A 7,117-nucleotide genomic window follows, 5' to 3' on the forward strand; every position below is an offset into this window, starting at 1 on the left:
AAGAAATTGAAAACATACCTCTCGTCAAAATATTTGCTATTTAGTTAATTTATTTATTTTTTGAATTTGCAATTGGCAGACTACATTGCCGACAATCTGAATTTCTCATATCAAGTTGCGTTGTAGCCTATGAGAATCGCTGGCATAGCTCAAGGGGAATTAGCTCAAATGGTAGAGCGCTCGCTTAGCATGCGAGAAGTAGCGGGATCGATGCCCGCATTCTCCAAATAGTTTTAATGTATCTGCGTATTTAGTCCCAACGCATTATGGAGATAAATGCTTGCATTGGTTTGAATACATGGGGTAACCAGCTAAATGGTGGAGAAGAGAGAGAGAGAGAGAGAGACAGAGAGAGAGAGAGAGAGAGAGACGCGACCTGGGAAATGTTTGAGCTGATGTTTTTTTTTTTTTTTTTTTTAGTAACCCAGCTAGCACAGGACGGCTAGTCGATTTGCTAGCGGAGCTTAGCATAGTTATACATAGCTGACTAGATCTCAAAAAGTGACTAACGTTACAAATATTGGTGTAGCCGTTTTATAAAAGCAATAAGTCACAGCCAAGGCGTTATTAGGTACGAGGCGCAGCCCAGTCTTTAATCTATTTTAATGCAACCATAAACTCTACTCCTTGTACCTGCTGTGCTCGACCCTGCCACTGCGTCATCTTCTTCAGTGGGCTCCCTAGGCTGAGGTGGCTGATTAACACTGGCATCCTGACGTCCCTCGCTCTCCCTACTACCAGCCGGCCTGCGGAACATGTCCGTTATTTTTGTGCATTTTGCGGCATCTGCCTCGAGAGACCGTTGCCGTTTGTCTCTATTCTTTTATGCACCACTCTTTCTTTTTCTCTCCATTTTTTACACTGACACTCATCCACTAGTGATGTGCAGTTCACGAACGAATCGTTCTTTCCGGTTCAAATAAACCTGCGTAAACAATCTTAATGCGGTCTACATTGATTGGTTTGTATCATTGAATCAGTGAATCAAATGAAAGAAATGAATCGATTCACCAAACTGAACTGAATCAAATGACTCGAGTCACAAAAAAGAATCAAACTGCCCATCACACTCATCCACTATCAATACAAGATGATCAAACGAAAGAGAGAGAGAGACAGAGAGAGAGAGAGAGAGAGAGACGCGACCTGGGAAATGTTTGAGCTGATGTTTTTTTTTTTTTTTTTTTTAGTAACCCAGCTAGCACAGGACGGCTAGTCGATTTGCTAGCGGAGCTTAGCATAGTTATACATAGCTGACTAGATCTCAAAAAGTGACTAACGTTACAAATATTGGTGTAGCCGTTTTATAAAAGCAATAAGTCACAGCCAAGGCGTTATTAGGTACGAGGCGCAGCCCAGTCTTTAATCTATTTTAATGCAACCATAAACTCTACTCCTTGTACCTGCTGTGCTCGACCCTGCCACTGCGTCATCTTCTTCAGTGGGCTCCCTAGGCTGAGGTGGCTGATTAACACTGGCATCCTGACGTCCCTCGCTCTCCCTACTACCAGCCGGCCTGCGGAACATGTCCGTTATTTTTGTGCATTTTGCGGCATCTGCCTCGAGAGACCGTTGCCGTTTGTCTCTATTCTTTTATGCACCACTCTTTCTTTTTCTCTCCATTTTTTACACTGACACTCATCCACTAGTGATGTGCAGTTCACGAACGAATCGTTCTTTCCGGTTCAAATAAACCTGCGTAAACAATCTTAATGCGGTCTACATTGATTGGTTTGTATCATTGAATCAGTGAATCAAATGAAAGAAATGAATCGATTCACCAAACTGAACTGAATCAAATGACTCGAGTCACAAAAAAGAATCAAACTGCCCATCACACTCATCCACTATCAATACAAGATGATCAAACGAAAGACGAAATCTGGCTGACCAATCACGTTCTAAGAAAATCCGGGCAAGTCCAATCAGGGAATGGCCACTCATTGCTCCCCCCCCCCCCCCCCTTAGATATTGCGATATTGGATCTACCCAATGACTGGTGTAGTAATGTGTGTGCGCGCGAGAGAGAGCGAGACTGCCAAGTTAATAACAGCGTAATTCTCAGCATGTAATGGGAAGGATAAAAAAAAAAAAAAAATTATGACTCAAATGTAGACCAGCGGCCCACGCAGGTCCAAACAGACCGGCCCACCGGGGATTCTCCCGCACTTCCCGATGGCCAGTCCGCGCCTACTCCTCCTGGATGTGTTGCCTTAGTGTCAGGACTCTCTCTCTCTCTCTCTCTCTCTCTCTCTCTCTCTCTCTCTCTCTCTCTCTCTCTCTCTCTCTCTCTCTCTCTCTCTCTCTCTCTCTCTCTCTCTCTCTCTCTCTCTCTCTCTCTCTCTCTCTCTCTCTCTCTCTCTCACACACACTCTCTAATTTTTTTAAAAAATAAGATACGATACTACAGGATTAAATACAGTAAAATCGGGAGCAGATAAGTGCAAGTTAAAGTGCATTAAGGGCAGAGTGCTATATTGTCCACAAGGGGAGAGCTGAGTTTTACAGGTCCTGTCTGAAGAGGTGTGTCTTGAGGAGGTGCCAGAAGGTGGTCAGGGACTGGGCAGTCCTGACATCTATAGGAAGGTCGCTCCTCCACTGCGGGGCGAGGGTGGAATCTGCAGTATCAGTAGTGTATCCTACAGATGTCAGGACTGCCCAGTCCCTGACCACATTCCGGCGCATTTAAATGTGCTTTATTTTGCTCTTATCTGCATTTAATCCTGTACTTCAGAATACTGTAATCTGTCAAGTGTTTAACCTGTAGTATTTTGTATTTAATCATATCCTGATGTAACTATCACTATTTAATCATATCCTGATGTAACTATCACTATTATCTGCTGTATTATTGAATTATGGTTTGTCACACTTGAACAAAAGTTATTGTATTTCTTGCTCTTATTGTATTACTTGTATTGCAACACTTGAAATGTATTTGCTTACGATTGTAAGTTGCCCTGGATAAGGGCGTCTGCTAAGAAATAAATAATAATAATAATAATAATAATAATAATAATAATAATAATAATAATAATAATAATAATAATAATAGTTACTTTGAAAGACACTAAACCAGAGTTTAAAGCATTCGTTATTTAAACCAAAACCAGTGTATAAAGTGTTTTTGTAAGACAAATAAAACACAAATGCACCGAGATTTGAACAGCTCGCTAGATTCAGAGTGCTAACCATTACACCATGAAACCACCCATACAGTTCCCCCATTGCAGGGACTCTCGTCAATGTTTCGTCAAAACACCAAACAGCACAAACTGCACTACACTCTGTGACCACAAGAGGGAGAGAGAGAGAGCGTAATAAAATGATGCTCTTTAATCCAGAGCAGTGGTTCTTAACCTGGGGTCCTCAGAGACAGTCCAGGAGGTCCACAGGAAAAAAACTTGAAACTTTTCACTCAACATTAGTAATGTGCAAAATCAAAATGTTTGCTTCTTGAATTGATTTGATTTCACAAAGTTTATGATGGATCTGTTAACCTGCAGCTCTGATTTTAATATTTTACAATTAATAATTATTTATACTGTGTAACAAAGCTACATAATCACAGCCGTGGCTAAGATGAATGGTTTGAGAGAAGGGAGAAGAGAGAGAAATAGCTGTGTTTGTACAAACTCAACACAAAGAAAACTATATTCTATTTTTTCGTTTTGCTTGCAAGATCAACTTTTTTCAGTTTTTTTTCTGAATGGCAAAGAAACTGCATCAGCTGAAAATGAGTTTAAACATAAGAGCACTGCTTTATAGCCCTGTGAGTTTAACAAGTTGTCTGAATTTAACCTGTCTGGTCAGGCTCTGAAATGGATGGAGTCTGACTTGTTAGATAGAAAACAAAGTGTTAAAATAAGCAATAGTGAATCAGCGTTTAGGATCTGTACTATGGGGGTCCCACAGGGATCTATATTTGGGCCTTTATTATTTAGTCTCTACATTAATGATCTACCTTTGGTCTGTCCAGAAGATCAACCACAAGAGGAGACTGTAGTGTCTTGACATCACACTACATTTGCACAAACAGCTTGCTCAATTAAGGGTGCCATGTTCTGGAATACGCTAGCAGACTTTATGAAAAGTATATCGGACTACAAGAGTTTTTTTTTTTAATAGAACTGAAAAAATGGTTGAAACAGGACCAACTTTGTGACCATGTCTAGTCCCCCTCCATTTGTTGACATTAAATAATAATAATTTAATGTTTGAGAGCTGCCCTTCATGGCAACAGAATCCACAACAACAATGACTTTTATCAGCATCTTCATCTGGGCACTTGTCATCTGCATTCAGGGTAAGAATCATTTAGAAAAACACTTTCATCAATTTGTGGGGCTATTCTTAATATATAAGTGTAAAACAGGGGCAAACTAATGGAAAATAAATTAAACTTCAATAGAAAAGGCTTTCATTTAAATGGGTTTTCATTAGTTAATTCACTGATGTACTATATTTTCACAGACTCCCCACTAATTTAGTCTCATTCCAAATGAAAGAAAGCTGGTTTTTCCAATCTTTCTCAAAACAACATGTCAATACAAGAGCCATGTGTTTCTCAGTGAGCTGGAATCGCCATGGCAATGGAGTGTGATCAGTCACTGTGTGCACCCTTTCACAAACATCAAACAAAATCAATGAATAAAGAAATCAATACACGAGTGTGATGGAAATATAATGAGTTCTGGTTGTAAATCTCCCTCTTGACCTGTGAGGATACAAAGTAGCGAAAGGGAAAGGCTTTGGACGGGTTGGCCTGACAGTTCATTCCCTGGGTCGGGAAGTCAATCAGCCTGGAAAAAGACGAGACTCCAGTGCGGGAATGTATTGACCTGGAAGGTAAACGAGGTAGCAGCTGCAGGCAATAGAATCAGCTGCAATCGTTTACCAAGGGGTCATGCATAACCGCATAAAAGGGGCTGGAGAATCTTTTCCTTCGTTTTTGGTTTTGAAATAGACCCAGAAGGACCCGTGCACTGTGTATTAAGAATATCGTGAGTTTTTGTTTTGTTTGTCTTGTCTATAATTGCTATTTGTGTGTTTATAGACAGCTAACACGTTCTGGAGCTGTTAGTAAGAGCCAGCACTGAACCCGGAACAGCACTGCACTATTTGTCACTCTTTAACCTGTATCACCCACCACGAGCACTACAGCACGCACCCAGGACTGGTGACTGTGGTTGTATATTGTGGGAGAGATGCTGTGTTTATTGTTTAGGGCTGCAATCCCTGTTACTGTACTCCGTGTTTTACGCATCGCTTATTATTTGGTCACCAGACCTGGATTATAACTAAAAATAAAACGTATATTTTTCCATACCGGATTACAAATCTCGTCCGTTTATTCCTGCACTGCATCACCTCTGCACCTGTTCATAATCAGCAACCACTTTGCCACAAGGAGTTTGATACCTTTTCCCCTGGCTTGTTAAATATCATTCTGATTGACATAATGAAAACGCACTCCTAGCAGCTTGCTCAAGGTACATCTTGAAAAGGCCTGTGAAAGACAGTGAAGTAGATGTCCAATTTATAACAGTAAGAAGCAGTCAAAATGTGACCAATGAAAAGAAAAATGACAGGTCCATTACTTCTACAGCAGCAGCAGCAGCACGTGGGAAGGTATACCACTAGGGGTAGGGCACTACATACCCTTTAATACACAATAGCATTGAAATGATGACAGAAACAGAAATATTACTGTCAGTTTAGACAAACAGATCAGTTATATTAGACAGCAGTGATATACTGAGAGCTTTGACTGGGGGAAAAATAGAAGAAAACAGTCAAAGTGAACCCGACCCTATCAATCGCACTGGTGCTCACTCACGGCTCAGATCTCCTCTATCTGTGACAGCAGCAGCAGCAGCAGGATTTGTAGAAAGGAAGCTGCTTTGTATACCGGTGCCTGCCTCACTGCTCCAAACACTTTGAGACACACAGTATTGATGAGTCACTGCTCAGCCCTTTCAGAGTCACTGAAACACACAGTACAATGATGCCATTGCTTCTACTGCTGGGGACACGGGGGCTCTTTGCTCAAGGTGATAATTAAATAGTTATTTATAAATCTGAAAGCTTGACTGGAGTTCATTTTAAACAGAACTTTTCATTGAAGTAAATCTGTCTAGCCGCTTCTGTACATTTTGTTTGTATTCTAACACAACACTATTTAATTTGACTCTTGCATTATTATTTTATAATCATTTTTTGTTGTATTTTTTCTCCAGAGTCCAGTGCAGACGTTGTTCTGACTCCGTCTCCAGCAGCTCAGTCTGTTCTCCAGGACACACGGTCTCTATCCGCTGTACAGCCAGCAGCTTTGTTAGTACCAGCTCCATCCACTGGTACCTGCAGAAACCTGGAGAAGCTCCCAAACTCCTGATTTATTCTACTTCTAACCGTCACTCTGGGACTCCAGCTCCATTCAGTGGCAGTGGATCAGGGACACAGTTTACACTGAGCATCAGTGGAGTGCAGGCTGAAGATGCAGGAGATTATTACTGTCAGCAGGGCAATAGCTACACATTCACACAGTGATACACGTCCGTACAAAAACCTCCCTCAGCTCTGCAGGAACTGCTCTGGCTCATAGACAGTAACCACAGGGGCTGAGGCTGAGAGCAGCTGCAGAGCTGCTACAGTCGGACTGCACAGAGCTGGGTTTGATTAGGCTGTGTCAGTGGTATAGCCTGGATTCAAACCAGCGCTCTCCGGGCTATAGGGCACAGCCTGCACTCCGGCACAGTGCCTTTGCTGAATGCTCCACTCAGGAGCCCCTGAATTTTATGATTTTTAGAAGATTTTTTTTTTAATTTTATTAAGTAAGCAATATTAATAAAATCATTTCAGTATGAATGTAAAATGTTATTTAATGACAGTGATGACATTTGAATGTGTCCAACGTGAAAGGTCATTTAAAGAAAGACCAGGTCAATGATCTAGTCTTAGAGCCCACCGTGGGGGACATTAGTGCTGCTATTACTTAACAATGTGAGGAAGTAAACAAGAATCTATTTGCTTTACTTCATTCTTTTTCTTGTTTTCATCATTTAAAAACCTGCATACAGAAGAGATGTGTTCATACTCAGAAAAGTAGTCCAAAGAG

Source organism: Acipenser ruthenus, chromosome 32 (genome assembly GCF_902713425.1).
Source record: "Acipenser ruthenus chromosome 32, fAciRut3.2 maternal haplotype, whole genome shotgun sequence".
Lineage (NCBI taxonomy): Eukaryota > Metazoa > Chordata > Actinopteri > Acipenseriformes > Acipenseridae > Acipenser > Acipenser ruthenus.